We start from the raw sequence: 21,030 nt of genomic DNA, 5'->3' as shown, positions 1-21,030 counted from the left end.
CTCATGTTAGTGATACTCTAGCAACCCCTACTCCTTCCCACCCTTTCCCCTTTCTTTCCTAAACCAGAGCCCCAACTGGACCACTGGATACCAGCATCCAGAGGGCTCACTTCCTCCCTAGGGTGGTTCTGTACACCACAAGGTCCTCTCTACACGCCATGGTATCGGTACAACTGCTCCTAACCATGACAACGTACATTTTTCACTAGAGCTGGGGACACACATCACATAGTATAATGGGGATCGCTAACAATGGTCTCTCCAACAACGGTCTCAGGCTCTATCTTAACCCCCCAGGTCTTGATTTTTCTGTCTCTCTTGGTGTGATTTTTCCTAGGAATGTCTCTCTTTTCCTATATGTCTTTGTCACCCTCATTTGTTCCATTTCTTTTTTCTTTTGATTTCACACTTTCCCTCTTCTCCACTGCCCAATCTCCTCCTTTTAATGAAACATAATATAGAATTGAAATGTATGTTTATTGTGTGTTATATTCCCTATTCTTAATTTAAGCATCAGATGAATGGAAGAGTTGAACATCTCTTTCATAAAAACTAAATTAAGTTGCTTTTCACTTGAGTACAGTCCTCAATTCTTGGAGAGGGGGAATGTCTATGTGGTTTGAGGTTTTTTTTAACTGCAGGTCAATGGCCTAAGATAGAAAAAATGTTCTCTAGTCCTGGGTTGTAGTATAGACAACATTCCCATTATAGGCTAACTTTCCCACTGCCATTTGAAACTTCCTCATCAATACCTAAATTAGCCTATCTCTCATAGAACACTAGGCTTTCAGTCTTGCCAATCTGCTTACTGCATCTTAAGAAATATTTTTTTTATCCTACATAACACCTTCATTTCAGTCCTCATGTTTAAAAAAGAATATCAACTTCTGGAACTATGAATGTCAAAATCCATTGGTTTCTCCCTCCAGTGTCTGGATTTTGTTTGACTTATTCCTTCCAAGGGGGAAAAGTACCTCTTTTCCCACTCATCTTTATTGTCCAGCCCATTAGCCATTTGTTTCATGGGCTTCCATGATCAAAGAATATCCAACCTATTGGTGAGGAGCCTCAGCTAAAGGTTGATCCTTGGGCAATACACACAGTTAATTTTGGGGACTCTACACGGAACTTGGTAAGACTGACCAGAGTTTGTGCTTCACTGATAGTCCTCCAGGAGTCAGGGTCCCTCATCTCTGTGCCATGATGAGGAATCAGAGACAGACATAGGGAAAGAGGGCATTTGTGGGTTGACTTGGCTTTTTTTTTTTTTGGACTTGTGTGGTTTCATGGATATAGAGAGCTCTCATTGAGTAAGTTCCCTCTACCAGTGCAGATCACAACTCCTAGTCTTAGAAAGTTACTTGAGGGACTGAGAGGTTAAATGACTTGCCAAGGATCACACAGCCAGGATGCATTTTAAGCAGAACTTAAACCCAGGTCTTCCGGACTCCATACTACACTGCTTCTCCATTGGTAATTAATGATAGGGACTTCCATCTAGTTAGCAGATGAAGGCAGTTCTGAAGAAGCACAGAGACATTAGATTGGTCCTGGGGCCAAGATCAGAGTTCAAGGCAACGCCTACATGGTCTAGAGTCCAGTATAGTCAGGACAGCCAGAGTCATTCCAGACTTAGTCCTCTTGGGGGAGAGGGTCACAAGGAGAAATACCTTAGGATGCCATCCCATCATAAAACACCAAAAGAAGCACCCTGGAGAATCTCAAATCCCGAAAAAGCTCTTTGCTCAGCCCTAGAGCTGTTTCTCCGGGGGGGGGGGGGGAAGACAGGGTGTCAACATTTTAAAAAACCCTTTTATATAGCTACTAATTTCTCTGAACATTTGTGCACCATGTCTATTTCCTTACACTTCATGTAATCCCCAGGGTCGATCGCCTTGTAACTCTACTGAGTAACAGAGCTAGACTTTCCATTCTAAATTACAAAGGCATAACTTTAATTTTGCTGAGCAGACTTTCTTAGAACACCCGTCCATATGGCATTTAAATTTGTATCCGCAGGGATTACCATGAATCTGACCTCTACAGTCCTTCTTGATAGTCGGTCACTTGATCTGGGAAATGTTATGTATGTTGCTAGTGCTATCTTAGAAATTCAGCACAACTAACTTATCGTCTTGGAAGCTGCCCTTCTCATGTGGAAGGTCACATAAAACTCAAAAGGGAAATGAGACTTTTATAATTCTCTAGCTCCTTAGATCAATTCAAACCACCAAAATGGTCATTTGGGCTCCCCCACATCATTTTTGTTTCAATAAATTGGATGGCCAATGGTGTCTCGTAGACAGGCAAAAATGGCACAGGGTAAAAAAAATGTATCCTCTATTTCCTTAAAAAGGCACGCTGTAGGCTTTACTTGTTCTCTGGCAAATATTTATTAAAATCTTGCTTAATGTGAATCGTTCTTACAGATTTTTTTTAAATCCAAACAATGAAAGTTCTCATTTTTCCAAATAACTCTACCCATTTTTATTTGCTACGAGATCTCCATGGAGATCTCCATCTCCATTGGAGTCCTCTCTGATCAGTGTCTCACTGGGGCATGAAGACAAGCCTGGGTTTGGCCAAAACAAGTTCTGTCAAATCCTATCATGCTGGAAAAGCTTCCAGTTCAGGTAGTATGCTATCATAGATAAAGTAGGAGAGACATTCCTGGAAGATTGACAACTCATCTCAATTTCTCTTTCTTTTGTTTTTGTGGGAACGGACACAGCAATACATGAAACTTTATTATAAGGTGTTAGGGGTTAGAGTCTATCGTGGTCAATATAAAATCTTTACCTATGCAATTAGATCTACATTAAAAGCTTAACAGATGAAGGGACTCTTTCTCCATCTGTACAGGGTCTTTTTTATTGTTAAAACAATGCCATGTCAGCCCTTTCTTCATTATCTTTGAGATCAAGAGTTAGAAGGGATCTCAGGAGTCATCTAGTCCAAGCCAGAAATAGTAAGTAACTTGCCTAAGATATCTGTGTACCTGATTAGTTCCTAATCTTTTCTCTTCTACTGAATGTTAATGGTTATAGCTAATCCAAAGACTCGTTGTATCTGGGGCATAGTTTGTAGTGCTTAAGCATAACTGACAGTCTTTCTCTCCCTTTTTGGACAGATACTGATAACAATACACGTCTCATAGATGCTAGAGCTAAAAGAAATCTTGAACATCATCTATTTTTATCCCCTCATTTTAAAGAGGGCCAGAGCTGCTTCCTCTAAACAATGGGCATTCTTCATCCACGCATTTTTTCCTGTATGAATAGTCAAGTCAAATTCTTTTGAGTGATTACACATCTCATTTAAGAGGCCCTGCAATGTTAAGGGGCATGATGATATCAGTACAATGTCATCTACAAACAAGAGCATCTGGCGTACCTCACCATCTACAGGGAATTGTTCTTCAACGTGGATCGTTGAAGATATCCTTCATGATCATGACAGATACCTTTGGGGAACATGTTTCTCCCAGTTTTATGATTTGCTTGATATTATTAGAGATTTTCAGGTCATATAACTGACAAGATTAAGGACTGGACACTTTCTCTGACCCTTACTTCTCAAATCTCTCCAAAAGAGGAATTATGCCCAAGAGATAAAGGACTTTTAGCTACCTTCTCAATTTATGACACCAAGAATCCCAAGGATGTAAAATTTCGATGAACCAACAGTTGAGAAGGCTAATCCATAAACCCTAACTTGATCACTTAGCACCCCCTATCTCATCACACATCAAGGCTGTACAAGCTGACCCATACATAGACTTGCAACAGAATTCAACTCCCTCCTGCCTCCTCCTCCCAGTGCCACAGAAAACCAAAAGGCAGAAGCTTACTCTGGCTGGGACTGCATTATGGCTCTACACTGCAGCTGTACCCAGCCAGAGAAGTGAAGAACAGAGAGAAGTAGGGCAAGACACCAGAGTATATGTGGATTAACCAGGCCTGCCTAAATCAAAAGGCCTAGCATCCAACTGAAGCTCATTCATTACCCCCAAAAGTCACTTGGGACAAGTACTGAAGCCACTGAATTGTGAACTGCTCAGCATGAAAGATGAGACAGTTTCGAGGTCCAGCCCTCAGGGGAACCAGAATCAAATGGGAAGAGGTCAGAAAGTAAGCAATAGGGGAATAAAAGGGGAAAGAAGGCTGAAGTTACCAAAGATCTCAGGAGGGAAAAAACTCAACTAAAGATCCTGAACATAAGTAGATAAACCAAAGGGGAAGATACTAATAACAGAAGAAGGACAATAATAGAAGGGAATACATCCTCCAGATCAGCTAAATAAATCCAGATATTATTAATAAATATTTCTAGACAAAGGAAAATAAATCAACAACAAATGGAGAGAGGATCTTACATATCCTCAAGAGAACACAGAATCACAGTAGGAGCTTACCCGATGATTTAAAAGAAAAATAAGAATTGTGAAATGAGCTGCACAGAAGAAATAATTGGCAGAAAAGAAATTTGAATCCTGGTGGCAAGTCTCACCAAAGAAACAAAAAAGAGAATAATTGATTAGGAATGGAAATGAGTGAAGAACAATGTGGAAAAAGAGGCGAAAAGTAATAGTGTTAAATGAAAACATGATCTCCATACAAGCAAAACATACTGATTTCAAAGACAGAATGTATAGACAACCTGAGTATTATTCATCTCTCAGAACGACAAGAAATAATACAAGAAAATGGCCCCAAACTTCTTAACACAGACAACAAGGTGTTAGTTGAAAGAATCTGCAGATTGCCTGCAGAGGGGAGAAAAAACCCTAGGCTGAAAATTCCAGGATGCATAGTGGTTAAACTTTAAAATATCAAGGACAAACAACAGGAAAAAGACTTTTAAATATAAAGGAAAAGAAGTTCAAAAAACATAAGACTATTCTATACCCACCTCAACCTCATAGGAGGAAGGAATAGAATGCTATCTACCAAAGGGCAAAGGAAGTCATGATACAGTCCAAGGTGACATACCCCGAAAACCTACCCCTAACCATTAACGAAAATGGATGCACATTTAATTTTTAAAAAGAGGCATTCAAAGCATCCCTACAAAGCATTCCTACATTTGCTTTTCAAATACCTTAGATGATATAAATACCAAAAAAGATATTACTCGTAGGGTTATCTACCAACTTTAACTTTGTTGCATATCTTTCAAGGAATCTTGTGTTATTTTTGGCCTAAACATGGGAAAATCTTCAAGGTGGTATTTTGCTCTACTGAATCAAATGTTTTCTTTGTTTGTTTGTTTTAAAGCATAGGTCTCCCTATCTTGCCAAAGCTGAAAGTACTGGGGCTACTGATGGGCCCAATTTTAGTCTGATTGGCGTGGGAGCTTTGACCTGTTCCACTTCTTACCTGGGCCACTTTGCCTCTCCTTAAACAACCTGGTGCCCCACCCCTACTCTTGGGGCTCACCATATTAAGGATGAACTCAGTGCAGATACTTCAGTAACTTAACCCCCCATAGCTCAAAGCTCCTAAACTCAAGGAATCCTCAAGCCTCAGGCTCCCCTATAGCTAGGCTTACAGGTGTGTGTCACCACGTCCTGTAGCAAATGATTTTTTTTACAGTCAACAAATAAGCACAGTGAGAACTTCCATTTTCTTCACCTTTCAGCCAAATGCGTGACTACGAAGACAGGGTCTACTGTTGCTTTTTTGTTCTTGCTGTTGAGTCGTTTCAGTCATGTCTGACTTTTGGTGACCCCAATTGGGGTTTTCTTGGCAGAGATACCGGAGTGGTTTGTCATTTTCTTTTGCAGCTCATTTTACAGGTGAGGAAACTGAGGCTAACAGGGTTAAGTGACTTGTCCAGAGTCACACAGCTAGTAAGTGTCTGAGACCAGATTGGAAGTCAGGAAAATGAGTCTTCCTAACTTTAGGCCTGGCACTCTATCTACCATAGCACCTAGCTGTCTATGGTCTGCTATAGTATCTCATTTACAGAAAAAAAAAGCCTTTTTCCTTTTTGTAATTTCATGAAGGATACACGCAGAGGTTAGGTTCATAAAATTTTTGTGGAGATGATAGGAAAATAGGCATATGAATTAACAGCTATTAGTCCTCTTTGGTAACAGTAAAGGCTGAGATTTTTCTCAAAACTTTACTACTCTCCCCTCTTTCAGGTATCTTGAAAGCCAATCCCTCAATGACCTCAAAATTTTGTCCCCTCCAGCATGGAATACATATGTTTATGTATGTATATCTTACACACATATATATTCATAGGTATGTATACGTATGGGAATACATACATATATATGTTTAGGTATATACATCATATGTGTATATATACATACATACACACACACACATATTTGGTCTAGTGGAAGAGGAAAGGGAGAAAAGAGTTTGTTATAAACATCTTTCCAGATCTTTTCCATTCCTCATCTTTTTTTTATCCTCCCAGTTTCATTCTAAAACACCCTCGAGATGGTTTTGTTTAGTCGGGTCTCTCCGCAAGTTTTCTGTAAAACAGTTTTTCCAGAAACACTCTTTGTTAAAGGAAATAGCTCTCTGGGAAGAGAAGCAGGAGACATAGGAGATATTTCTCCTTGGAAAACTTAAGATGTGCAAAAACAAAAGATAGCAATACAAAATTTATTTTTTTAAAAAGTTGGTTTTCTATTCACTACTTTTTCCAATCTGATGAGATGACGCTGCTTTTGAACTTTCGTTACCCTCCATGCATGGTACAAGGATTCCTAACAAGGTTGTCAGGTAACCCAAAATGAACCCCAACCAAGTGATGACTGATACCCTCTCCCCCATTTTCACTGTCCTATTTCTAACCAAATTTTATAGATAGTTGAAAAAGTAACTGAGGTTTGGCAGTTTTTCAATCAACGGCTTTCAACACAGTCCTTTTTAAGCATGCAATCAAGTCTATCTGGGAAACTGACTCAAGAAATGAAATGCCCTAAATTGGCAAACACCCCTACCACTGTCAGGTGACCAAAAGTAACTCCTTCCTGGCAGTCAACTTTCTCATCGCCACCCAGTAACAGTAGCCCCTAGTAAAAATAATCTGGGCAGCATATTACAGTAGAAAAAAAGACATGGCAGCAATAACCCCGATGGCGTATATGTGCCATATGTATATTTAAAGAAACTCTAAATCTGTCCTGGTGCAGCCCTCCTGGATTAGTGGCTGAGCAGAGGCCAGTCAGCTGGAGGGAAAGATCTCACTCTGGCTGTTGAGTGAGTGGATTCAGGCTAAGGCTCTTTCCCCCTTCCCCCTCTCTGGCTGTCTGTGAATGTATCCTGCCCCAAAGCCCAAGAAAAAACAAATCCCATTTAAAGAAGGCTCTCCCCAAAATGGCACGAAGAACTGTTTTGATTAGCACAGTCGTCTTTTCTGCACTCTGAACAAGGAGTATTCATTTCCAGCACTCGCTCTCCTGGCCAGAGTTGGCTGCGGTGGCTTCTTCAGCAGCCACCCGGGTGGGAGGGGCAGGCTTCTCGATGGTCCTGTACAGGACCAGGGTGAAGATGACTGTGGGAAGCCCTGGGCCCTGAGGGCAGCAACTACAGCTGGATTTTGAACATGTGCTGGCAGCATTCAGACTGGACAAGTCAATTCAATCCAACAAACATTTCTCAAGTCCCCTACTATGTACAGGGTGAGAGGCAACTTGGAGTCATTGATAGAGAGCTGATCTCAAAGACAGGAAGACTTGGATTCAAATCCCCCTTCTGATAGATCTTAGTTGTGTGACCCACAGGGAGTACTGAACCTCTAAGACTCTAAGTCACAGAGAAGAGGTTGACCTGCATTGGTAGAGGGAGTTTCCACACCTGGGAGTTCCCCATATCAATAAAATCACAGAGCTAGCCTCTATCCTTCTGTGCCATCTACCATGTGAGGCACTGGGGGAGATAAAGGAAAAGACCCTGAGCCTGTCCTCCTGAGGGTGAGGGCCAGTATAAAAGCACAGTAGGACATTCTCTGCTCAAGAAACTTCAACTGCCTACTGAATACAGCGCTTGCATTACAAATGCTCCACAATCTGGCCCCAACCTCTGCCCCTTTCCAGCGTTATCACCCCTTGCTCCCCTTCCTGGACCAAACATGCTGGTCAAGCTGGACTCTGCAGTGTCCCCCAACATATGTCCTGTTGTGTATTGATCTCAGAAACTGGATCAATGTCAAATTTCCACTTCACTTTTAGCTTTGAAGACGAGCTGTCGTATGACCTTCCACATGAGAAGGGCAGCTTCCAAGATGTTAAGTGTGCCTTTGCTCACTTGGAGTTCAGGCATCTCGAAGACTCACAGCATCTAGCATGCCCTCCCCCAACATCTCTCCACCTGTCGAAATCCTACCCAGCCTTTAAAGCCCAGCTCAAATGCCACTCACTCCATGAAAACACAGCAAGAAAAATTTCAAGGGAAATAAGCCCTTCTCCCCCTCCAAAAATAGGCATCACTGCTACTGCCTTCTCCGCTCCCCCCTCCCCAGAAGTCATCTCCTCCTCTCTAAACTCAGCAAGCATTTTCTTGGTATTTCTCAGTCACTTATTTCCTTCTACTCTGCCAGGACTGTCTTGAAGAATTGGGAATTGATTCTTGTTAATGATATTGTCTTATAATAGTCATGGCATTATATTCATTTGTACATGTGTCATCTCCACTCCTTAATTATAGAATGGTCAAGTCCTACCAATGAGGCAAGTCAGGTTGAGAAGTGACTTGCCCAAGGTCATGCTGGGAGTAAATGACAGGGTTGGGATTTGCACCTGGATTCAAGAACTCTAAACCCAGCATTTTTGCTAGATCATACCACTTCCACCTTGCTTGGTGGAATGATAATAACTCATATTTTCATGACCCTTCAAAGTTTTCCAAGTCCGTTCCTCACAGTAATCCCGCGAGGTAGGTAGGGGACGTATTATTATCACCATTTTGACAAAGTTAGAAGGTTGAGGCTCAGAGGTGAAGCCAGAATTCAACCAAGGTTTGCTAGTTCCATGCCCAGCACTCTCCGATCTGTTTTATGGCTTCCTTCCTTCCTTTTCAACAAAAATACAAGGCAGCAGCAGCAAAGTATAAGGAACAAAGTAGTTATCTTCTTCAGCTTCAGACACTTGCAAAATGGAAGACAAGGATTGGGTTGTGCCAGCTTTCCTGAGGGTTATCATCGTCCATTTGTTTGGGTCCACTTTAAGGCATGGAGGCCATTTCACATTTTTGAGAGATAACGGTATCAAAACCTCCTCGGCCTCAAGCCACATTGGACATGGGCTCCCAATAAACGGGCAAAATCATATCTTCACAGCTCAAATTATTTAATCCTTAAAGCCAGTGAAGGCCAAATGCTTCCCTTCCCAGCCTACAACTGGGAGGAAGATGATATTCATTCTTTACAAAAACTATCACTAGACTGATCCCCAAGCTGTCTTCTTTTTTAATAGTTGCTTTTGTACCAATAATGTCCAGGGAAATCAGTCTTGGACTAAGACCCAAATCAGGAACTCATGAGCAACTGTGTCAAAAGGGCCCTGAATGGGGAGGCAAGGAATTCTGGTTTGTAGCCCAGCTCTGCTCCTTCTTCTCTGTGTGTGGCAGAGAGGAGAGGGTAGCAACTTTAGGGTCAGAGGACAGGGATCCACATCTTGCCTGTCATGACCTGGGTGCCCTTGGAACGGACCTCAGTTTCCTCATCCGTCCAATGGAGGGGTTTGACTTGATAGCCCCTATAGTCTCTTCCAGTTCTACATCTATAGTCATATGACCCTAGTTCTTCGGATCTCAGAGCAGAGTTGGATTAAATGATCTCTACATTTCCTTCTCTTCCATCTCTTAAAGCTCTGAACCTAGGATTCCACAACTCAGCAGTTAATCACCAAGGACTCCAACTTAGGAGTGCAAAAATAGTATTTATATTCTTTTTCATGTCACAATAGCAATTTCTTTACAAAAGAGCCCAAATCTTGTATAACTGGGAAAAGTGAGGAGGGGTAGAGGGAATAACTCCAAATACACTGTGATCCTTTACAAATGAATGGGATAATTTTGTTGCTACCTTGTTAAAATTAATGTGTATACTTTTCAAAAAAATTGTACCTGACAGAAGTTCACAGTTCCTTATACAATCCTCCTTTCTGTTCTTCATATCCTAAATTATTTTGTTTGTTGATGGCTGTTAATTTCCTAACAAAAAAGAAACAGAACTACTCTGATCCCTGCAGAAGTTGCTAAGCCAAACTCTAGACAGTAAGGTTCATTAGAAAAGGTCCCCCCCAACATCCCAGATGTTCAGTTATACCATAACTTTGGGGCTCTTTTTGCAGAAGGCCTTGAAATCTGTTCTCTTTGCCTCTCTTTCTCAATACATTCATCCTCTTTAGAATGCCTTCAGCTCCCATCAGATGCCCACTTCAAGTATTCACCTCTTGCTCTATTTTGGGAAATGGAAGTCAGAGATCTACTGACTTGACTGGATAAATCCAAGGAAGAAGTCTGAAGGACCTTGCTAGAAGGATTAGCCTGTTTCTACTTAGCCCAGAAGGCAGAGCTAGGAGCCATTGGGGATGAGCGGTAGATGTGGAGAGGTAGATTTCAGCTCGATGTTCAGAAAAAAACCTCCTAAGAATCAAAAGTATCCCAGAGTAGAATGGCCTATCTTGGGAGCTTTGTCCTCCCAGCAAAAGGCTTCTGGGAAGAAATCAGGGATCAGAGAACTAAGAAGCAGGGCATACTCAAAAGCGTCCTGGATTTGGAACCTCAAGACTCAATTGGGCCCCAAGACTCAATGGCAGATTTTCCATTTACTAGCTGTGTGACTGTAGGCAAGTCATCGACTTCCCTGAGCTTAGGTTTCCTCACTCAGAAAACGGGGCTAAAACTAATGCTGTCCATCACTTCTCCCCCACAGAGTTGGTGTATGAGTTGGACTTCTCCAGGGCAAGCTACTGTATAAATGTGAGCTTTCCTTACTCTCCATTTACTCAGGTTAAATTCCATTTTTTCTTGTTTCACCTCAAGAATTCGCATCAGACTGACCTGAAAGTAATCAGCCTTTGTAACTGGCTTTCCTAGTACATATAGAGACAAACAGAAACAGAGAGAGACAGAGACCTTTACACACATGTAGGTTGAAATTTATATATATACATATACATATATAAACATGTATATATATAACCAAACTTCCTATTACTTATGTATTAGTATATACATGTTACATATATAATTATATATACATATTTTACAAACACACACACACACATACACAGAGATATATTTTTCAACCAGGTTGATAAAACTAGTAATATTTAGCCTGGGAAAAAAATGGAAGGGAGTAGGGAGGGCGGGAGAACATGCTAACTGTCTTCAAATATTTAGAAGGTTATCATATAAAGGAGAATTTAGCTTTGTTCTGCTTGGCCCCAGAAAACAGGACTGAGGGAGGGTGAGGGGGCGGAATTGCAGAGGGGAAAATAGAGGCTGGATCTCAGAAAAGAAAAAAGAACTAAAAAAAACTTCTTAACAATTAGAGCTAGCTGCCAGGACTCTCCACTCAAGGTTACAAGGGAGCCAGGCTTCTCACATACCCCTCAAAAAAAAGAGAGACAGACAGACAGACAGAGAGGGCGGGGGGAAGCACAGAGGAAATGAAGTGGTTAATGTAAAAAAAAAAATCAACTGGAAAATGTACTGAAAGAGGCCCATGGTTATTGCTGCTCTTCAGTCATTTCTGTTGCGTCCAATTCTTTGTGACCCCATTTGGGGTTTTCTTGGCAAAGATACTGGAATGGTTTGTCATTTCCCTCTCCAGCTCATTTTACAGATGAAGAAACTAAGACAAACGGGTTGGGGTGACTTGCCTAGGTTCATACAGCTAGTAAGTGTCTGAGGCCAGATTTGAACTCAGGTCTTCCTGACTCTAGGCCTGGCACTCTCTCCACTGTGCCACCCAGCTGTCTTATTCAAAAAAGAGGCCCTCCCTCAAATAGAAAATGACACATTTAAAGAACGTGCAAGAATTAACCCTAGGTTTACTTGTTTTGTATTTTTAATCACAAAAACAAATAAAAGAAGAGCTTGTAGAAATCTGAATGTCAGGGAGGGGCTGAACGTGCAGAGGTCATTGAATTAGTAACCCACCTGTGACAGAGGACAAAAAGTCCTAGGTAGTTGCCTGAAGCACACTGCGTAAATGGGACCTGTCCAGGGTCACCTGGTTAGTCATTGTCGGAGGCAGGAATCTGAACCCAGATCTCCCTGCCTCTGACCTCATCATTCTATCCCTTATGTTTCTCAAGGACAACATGGCACGATGGAAAGAATGTTAACCCTGGAGTCAGAGCAATCCATCTCCAACCTTGTCTTTAATGACCTCTGAGGTCCTTTCTAGCTCTAGATTCATGATCCTTGAATCTTATGAACTGAAAGTAGAATTAAAAGATACAAAAAATGAGGAAATAATGAAAAAAGACCAATATAGAGTATATGATGGGAAACCTGACAAAACTAACTGAAACAATCCAAATATCTGAAAAGCTGTCCGGTGGAAAAGGACTGCCAGAGGACAGCATCAGGATCAATGGAGAGAAGGGGCAAATGCAAGGAAAGACTTCCTAACAATTAGCATATAGTTTGAAGGCAAAAGATGAACATTTGCAAAGCATGTGAACTTTGAAAAGTTAGCAAAGAAACGTCGTCATTTCAAGGAGTTTTGGAAACAGTAACCAAGCCATCAAGCCAAAAAGATAAGTACTTAAAATAAATCATACTTCTCAAAACAATAAAAACCAGTTGAGCATCCTTGCAGTACTTTATTGGCTAAACAGCTAGATGTTCCAGAAGACTGTTTCAGATAGAGAAAAATACTAAATCAGAGGGTAGAAGGAGGAGAGGGAAGGGAAATCCCAAAGTGAAGTATCAATCACATAAATAAAGGGAAAGTCCATAGTGAAAGACTTTATATAATTAATAGTACGAGATAGTGCAATTTTGTCTGGTTTAGTTTGGATGGTAATAACAAAAATTAAAAAGACTATTTCCATCTTATAAACTGAATAATAATTTAACGAAGAATGGTAGAGAAAAGACAAATTTGACGATGATAATCATAATAGAACTAGATTGAACTATCCAAGAAAAAAAGAAGACATTTACACGATTAAGAAGCAGTAATCAACATTGTGTTCTTTACAGGAATCAACACTGTGTTCTTTACAGGAGATGAATTTCATACAGAATGATTTGTGGGAATTTATGATGAAAAGGTTAGTCTAAAATTGACTTTGCTACTGATAATTCACAAAGCGTAAGAATGCTACTGATGATAGTAGAAAAGGTAAAATTCAAGCTAGAAAACATTAAGAGACAAAAGATATTTTATGATGTTAATAGGTCCTATCTAGGATAAGAATTTTAGAGATTTTAAATATATATAATATGTACCTAATTTTTCTGTAATGAAATTAATCAAAGAAAACTCAGTTATGCAGATTGAGCCCTTTTTTTTGACATGGCACTGCAGGAATTTTTTTTCCCTTGACTTTACATATTTGTAACAAAGGTTTTGTTTTTCATGCTTTCTCACATGGAAAGCAGGAGAGAGAGAATGCAGTCCTTAAAACAAAACCGAATTTTTTTTAAAAATAGGGAAAAAACTCTCTAGGTACCTCTACAATTTCTTTCTTATTTATATCTCTGTTGGATGTAGCACATTATGGTAGTGGAACATCAAAATCTCTCACTATTATTGATTTTTAAGCCTTTGCTTTTTCCATCAAGTTCTCTCTATATCCAACAAAAAACATAAATAAGAAAGAGATTATAGAGGTTTCTAGAGTGCATAAACCAGAATGAACACATGTAGAGAGAAAGCAAGGAAAAAAGCAAAGGATATGTATCTTTTCCAAGCAAACATGAAATGTACACAGAAACTAATCATGCACTGGGCACAAAAAAAAAAGATGGAGGTAAATATAGAACATTTTCGCACTACATTTATGGATCATAATGCAATCAAGTTAGTAATGCAAAAATGAATCTTAAAAATATATCCAGAAAGACAAAAGAAGTTATTTAACAAATAACATGAGGGTGAGAGAATGATAGATAATAGTGGAATATATCAAAAATAACAATAAAACAGATAGTACATATTAACATGTATGGAATGCAGCCAGAGCATTACTCAGAGTCAAATTTGTAGCACCAAAATGTCTAAGAGTGAGAGATACTTAGCAAACAGGCACTTTTTAAAGACTCAAAAAAGAGACGAAGACATGGCAACCAAAATTAGAAAAAAGAGAGATGACCAAGATATAGAAATATATTTGAGTAATGTTATATATCAATATGATGTACTCATGTGAGGAAATTTAGGAACCAGAGAGGAAAAAGTAAAACTTAATTGCTTATTGTTTAAAACAGAATAATGGAGACGACCCTTAAGTGATGACTGAAAGAAAAAGCTGCTCTGATTCAGATGTAAATAGTTGAAATTTGTGAACATTTAGGGGAAAGTCTAGTGTTTGGTTTGCATGCAGGCTAAGTGGGTACTTGGAAATTAGTTTATTGTAATAATACTAGATGTATTTTTTTTTCTTAATTAGGATAATCCAGAAGTAGACTGAGTTGCCCCAGGAAGTCCTTAAGCAGAGGCTGGATGGCCACTTGTTGAGAACACTATAGAGGAGATTCATGCTCATGCATGGATTGGACCAGATGTCCACTGAGCTCCCTTCGGACTCTGAGTTTTCATAACTCTGTGAGGTGAGAAGCCCAAACACTATTGACCCCAGGATGAAACTGAGGTTCAGAGGCATTAAGGGGTTTGCTTGGGGTCAAAAAAACTTGGTAAGTGGATGAACCAGAACTCGAACTCAGGTCCTCTTAACCCCTTTTTCAGTGAGTGTTCTTCCTACTATACTACACTGCCTCTAATAAATGAAATAGGATTATTTCTGATAGCTCATCGGGAACATTCTGTTCGTGCAGTGTACAGGCCATTCTAGACATGAGGTGAACACCTGGTTATTGAAAATACCATTGTTCTGTTCTACAAGAGTAAATTCCAGGACAGTGATTTTATTCTGCCCAAACTAAAATAATCTTGTGATTTATAATGGATATTTAACTCTTTCTCTTCCATTGTGATCTTTGGAACTGCCTTCCTGGGAAGTTAGCACTACCCAAAAAAATTATCCATTTTACCAGAGGTCATACTTTTAGGTGATAAAATGACCAAATTCTATACATTACTAAAGTTTTGTGACTCTGATATAGTTTTTTAAAAATTATTCTTAGAGTCTCAGTTAGGAAATATCCCTGAGCTCTCCCCCTCCCCCCCAACTTCTTTCTGCTTGTCCCTTCAATTTTCCTTTTGTCAGTTTTTCTGATGACCCTCTCTATGGATCATCCTTTTCTCACGAGTCTCTTTTACGAGACACTTTCATCCCTGATTAGTCTCCTGCTGTTGAGGCAGCGGGTGAACAATTTATAGCTCAGAGACCCTAAGTATGTCCATTTCTATTGCATTAATTTGGCTACTACCTCCAAACCTAGCCTTCAAGTCACTTCAAGTCCTCTCGAGTTAAGGAGAACCTTATTGTCAGTTTTCCAGTCAATTGTTGACCTGCTAAGATAACTAAGGGCCAGGTGAAGCTCAGAGGCAGGGAAGGGGAAGCAGGCTAATCCAGATATGCAGTGTACTTTAGGAACATTCCTGGGTTGTTGTAAGAAAGGTACATACATATCATACCTCTCCTTTACTGTAACTCATAGGGCCATAAGATAAGAGTTAGGAGGGGTGTAAGAGACCCCCTAATCCAACCCTCACATTTTACAGATGAGGAAATGAAATTCAGGGATGAAGTGCCTGTCAGAGCTTGGATTTGAACCCAGGGTTTCTGACTACAAGGCAAGCAATCTTTCCACAGTACCACAATGCCTCCTGGGAAATTATTATTTACTGAATGTATTGTTCTCATCTAGCTTACATTTAAAGAAAATTAGAGCTCATCTAAGCTGCATGATGACTTAATATTGCCCAACTTTTTCTTTTACTTTTTCTCTCTCATAGGATGAAAATGTCCCGATGTGTTAACAATTTTTCTGATCCGGGGCAATGCCCCACCTTGTACTGGTCAAGCAAAGAGAGGGAAAGTGATGGGGCTGTTTGTTAGAGCTCCCTCCATTTCAAAAGGTGCTGAGACTTTTTCTCCCAGTGGGTTAGGTGACTGAATTGTTGAATAAATGATGGTTGGTGTTTCCAACAGTCAGGACTCAAGAGAAGGAAGCCTATGCTGACCAAAGTTGAACTGAGGCCAAAGAAAATATTAGTTAAGAAAGAATCTGAAGAGAAAGCAGGCAAAGTGTAACTTTTTGACAGCATGAAAATTTTATATGCTACATTTAGATAACTTACAAGGACTCAACATTATGACCATTAATTGAAACAGATGCTATTGTTTTCATTACTAAATTATCTAAGTATAGTTATTCCATTTAGATTCATTTACGATTCAATTTAGCTTAAAAGATTTTAATTAGGAGAGGAAAGTTATTCATGCTTCAGAAAACTAAGGCTTTAGTGCAATCAGCTGTAGATTATTTTAAGCTTTAATTTGTTTATTTCAGGGAACTCCTCTACAAAGGCTTTAAGCAAGCTATCAGCTAGACGATCGCTCACTGTAGTTTTCAGCTGTGTCCCTCAACAATGGCACCTAAACTGAAGTAAAAACCCAACCCAACAGCCCAAATGGCCCTCCATGGTCTAGCATAGAAGTGACAAGCCTAGCATTTTTCCAACCGGACCATTATTTGGCTTTAAACATTGTTTTTCATGCTTCAAAGAGCCTGTCTACGTGACAAATGATAAAATGGAGCAGAAACATTTTTAGCCAAATAACACATGATCTGAAGCAACTCCCCCCACCCCGACACTAGCCACACAGAGACTTTGGGGGGAGTTGGGGGACGCAAGGGTGATTGCACCACAAACATGGCGGTTGCCTGTCACCTGTGACCGCATTGGGGGCCTTTGGTGCTTTGACCACAGTCCCGTCCCTTGGCCTGTTGGGCATCAGGGACAGGGCTGGCCCACATCTTTGGGAGCACCTTCTTGTCTCATTCTGGGATGCCTTCCTACCAATTAGTTATACCCAGCTGCAACGCAAAAAGCCACCAACTCCAGAGATAGCAATTAGGCTATCCCCACAATGGTGTAGATAAGGCCCTTTTCTTCTGTGCACTTGGAGAAGTGTGATCCCCAGAGTGCAGGGCAGCAAAAATCTCATTAAAACTTAATTTCAGTTCTTCCTGTGACCTTTGATTCTACAACTCCACCCTGCTTCAGCAATTGTCCTTTACAGAAAGTTCTCATTTTGTACCCATTTATTCAAACGTTCCATGCCATGCTGGAGATGTACATCTCCTTGTGTTTTTCACTTAACAGCATGTAGATTATTTGGGAATAATGAGGACCTACCTAGCCAACTGCAAAACACTAGACCAATTCAATGTTCTCAGCTGCTTCAACAGCTGATTCAGATTGCCATGAAGTCAAACCAATTGATTTTGTGGAACTTGGCCATGGATAGAGACTGGGGGGAAAAACCCAACTCATCTGTTGATGTCATGGCCACCAGGTCAGATCTAGTCACAGTCTCATTACAGGTTCTGATCTGACTTCTTCTTGACAAGCATAAGTGGCATCTTCAAAACCCTTCTGCAGATTTTATCTTCAGCATCAGTGGTTGTCAATAATAAATGACCTAGAAGGCACTTCCATATTCCACAATGTGTATTCTAGTAAGGGCCAAACCACACTCCCATCAGTATGGTAGATGTCTAAGACCTCTCCCCATAACACAGGTGGTATACTTGTTTTCCAAAACTAGCATTAGAAAAAGGACTTTACTGTAATTAAAATGATTAATGTTGGAATCCTGGTATCTCACTTTAAGCAAGGATTTAGCCAACTTTCTGCCTTTGGAGTAGATTCAAATCTGAGAGATGGCTGTAGCTTCAGAGTATGATGGCAGGTTTTAAGCTAAGCTTTGAAACTAGTCATAAATCACCAGGTTTTCTAGGAGGGGCAGCAGGCAGAGTGCGGGCAGGAGGTGGGAGATGGTGGTGGCATCTTTTTTCTAAAATGCCCATTCGGAACAATGGTTTATCATAATGGTCCACAAACCCCCAAATATCCTTTCAAGTGCATAAGATAAAAGGAAAAGAAGCAATAGTTTCAAGAAGTCTTTCCATGGTGATCAAGGACTGGATTACTATCTCCAGGGAATCCTTTTCATAATTACTGCCAAGCTTTAGAAAGCATATATTCTTCAACATAAAGAATGTAAAGCATTCACCGCTTAAGAACTTTTGTGCTCTGGATATGAGACTCTAGTACTCGAGATGAGAAATAAATCCACTATAGAACATGGCATCATTAACCACAGTTTTCCTGGTCCAAGACAACTGAATCAAAACATGAACAAAGTGCTTGCTGGGAATTCACGGTCATACAACTTTGGCTTCAAATAGAAGAAATTTATTGTACTGACGTATTTCTACTACCTTTAAAAATACATCAACTTCTAAGTAAAAGTCACAGACATGTTTAAATACACTATATAGACAAATTTAAAAAAAAATTTAAGTCACTGGAAAAGAGTTGAGATTCACTATTATTGAATACAATAATTAACAAAGACTTGGAAATAAAGATACATCTCATTTGAATTAGTTCCATGGGACATCCAAATTGTTTTTCTGTATAGTTATACACATACAAGGGTAGAAAGCCATCCTTAGCTAACAGAATAGAGTTGATCTGGCCAAGTGTATTGTAAAGCAAATCTCTGTTAAGTTGGTTATATTTTGCCAACGACTTGTGTTGCAAAACCAGAGATGTATTTCACCAAGAAAAACGCAAACAAAAACAGGACACTGGATATAAGGAAGTTGTACCCTGAGGATTCTGCAAACCTTCAAAAATCATTTATTTCATCAGATTTAGAGCTAGCAGAGACCTTTGAGATCGTCTCCAGAGGTTCCTAACCTTTCTGCATGTCTGTCATGAACCCCATGAACCCCTTTGCAAAATCATGTTTTTAAATGCACAAGATAAAATATAGAGGATTATGAAGGAAAAAATTCTATTGAAATAGTTATTAAAGTCTTTAAGAAACAAGTTCATGGACTCCTGACCCAGTTCAACTGCCTCATTTAGAGAGAAGGAAACTGAGGCCCAGAGAGGGGAAAGGGACTTCCCTGAAGTTCACACAGGTGGCAAAGGTTGGATTCAAGCAATCTCCAAGCAGTTTATTAAGCATGTATTCATGCAACGTGCTAAGCAATGGAGAAAAGAATACAGTGTAATATGTAAATTCAAGGAGCTTACATTGAAATTGAGGGTGAGGGTTAATAGCACAGAATAGAGGATGCCCGGTGATGAGAAGGCACTAACAATTGAAGGTAGCAGAAAAGACATCTGGAAGGAGACAGAATCCAATAAAACCTAAGAAGGAAGATTTAATTGATCTTGATTGCTAACACTTGAAGAAAAGGAGGTTTGATTAGAGGAGGTTGAAGAACTAGGCGTTGCCTTGAAATCTGAGAGATTCTGAAGGATCATGGTGGGTACTTTGAAAGAGTTAAAGGTTAATGATGGTGCTTCCTTTGGCAATGTTTCAAGGTCTGTACCCCTCAAAAGGTCTGGACAGTTCTGCCTTCTTCAGATTAAATTGCCTTGGTACATAAGAGGGCCAGCTCTGAAACTGTGGCACATCTTTTGGAGTCAGAGCCTCATTTCTCAATGTCTTGGATGTTTTGGTCTTCCTAAAGATCTTAGATTCTTTTTCATGATGAATCATCAGCTCCTAGAATGTAGAGCTGGACAGGGCCTTAGAGATCACCTGGTCTAATCCCCAAGTCAAACTGTCACCTTCTGTGAGAAGGCTTCTCTCAAATTCTCTAAGCGAGCACTTAACCTGAATCCCTCCTTTGTCTTCCCTTGTATTTACCATCTCCTTTGTCTATTTGTCATATTTTTAAAAATTGATAATACTAGTCCTTTCCCACAAGACTGCTGTGTTAACAAGGTATCTCTATATCTTTCCACCATCACCACCAAGGAGATCAAAGGAGTTTTTGGTCAACGTATTGAAGTATCAACTATGCATAAAGAAGAACTTGTGCCCTTGGAGGGAGAGGGGAGGTTCTGCTAGAAGAAACATTCGGGTTATGGACTTTGCTTTCCCAATATGATGACCTTTGCCCTTCCACTCTCTCCAACTGTATCGAGAGCAATACAGCCGAAACCGAGTTGGGTGTTTAAAGGGCACTACTCCTTTCCTCTAAAGTGAGGAAAGCTCTAGGTAGGGGTAAGTTCTCTACAGAGAAGTTACAGGTCGATCAGGTCCTGTTCAGCTTGACAGAGCATTGCAGAGTCTCTTTGCAGGCAGGTTCACCCTTGTTTCAGGTCTGAACTGGCTGAGTTCTGTCCTTAGTATTGCTCTGTCCTTCCACCCTCAAGTCCAAACCCTACAGCGACTTATCTCTGTTCCTTTGGCTTGGGTTGGGGGGCAGAGGTGGGAGACAGGCTCCCTCCATTTCAGGTCCAAAGTGGTCACTTTCAGTGTGGTGTTCCTGGACTCTACCCACAAATTCCCCTGCATTAGTTTTTGCACACATGGCATTCTGCTAAACTCTCTGCCCTTTCTTCACACCTTTCTGCCCTTTGAAGAGGGATTAACTGAGTTTTGCTCTGCCCCAAAGAGCAGGACTAGTAACGAGTTTGAGTTGCAAGGCAAATGTGGCCTTGATCTTAGGCAGGATTTCATAAAAATAAGATCTGTCCCCCAGTTACTCCTGGGGGACAGTGTGGTGCCCCTCTGAAGCAAAAGGCAGTCGACCCTTCTTAGGGTGTATTGGCCTGGGGATAACTTTTCAGGTATTGGATTCGATTCCATGGGCTCTAGAGCCCCTTTCAATTCTAAGATTGTGTCCCCAGAGATCCTCCTTCAGGTTGCCCCCAGCAGTACCA

At 40.4% G+C, this 21,030-nt stretch overlaps 1 long non-coding RNA gene across 1 annotated transcript in view; it reads right to left on the bottom strand.

The window, feature by feature from the left end:
- The window catches only part of LOC140515374 (uncharacterized), a 286,278-nt gene that overhangs the window by 149,379 nt on the left and 115,869 nt on the right, over positions 1-21,030 (bottom strand). The window lies entirely within an intron of this gene.

The sequence above is a fragment of the Notamacropus eugenii genome, chromosome X (genome assembly GCF_028372415.1).
Source record: "Notamacropus eugenii isolate mMacEug1 chromosome X, mMacEug1.pri_v2, whole genome shotgun sequence".
Classification (NCBI taxonomy): Eukaryota; Metazoa; Chordata; class Mammalia; order Diprotodontia; family Macropodidae; genus Notamacropus; species Notamacropus eugenii.
The sequence above is the reverse complement of the archived record's forward strand: the minus strand, read 5'-3'. Positions and strand labels throughout refer to the sequence as shown.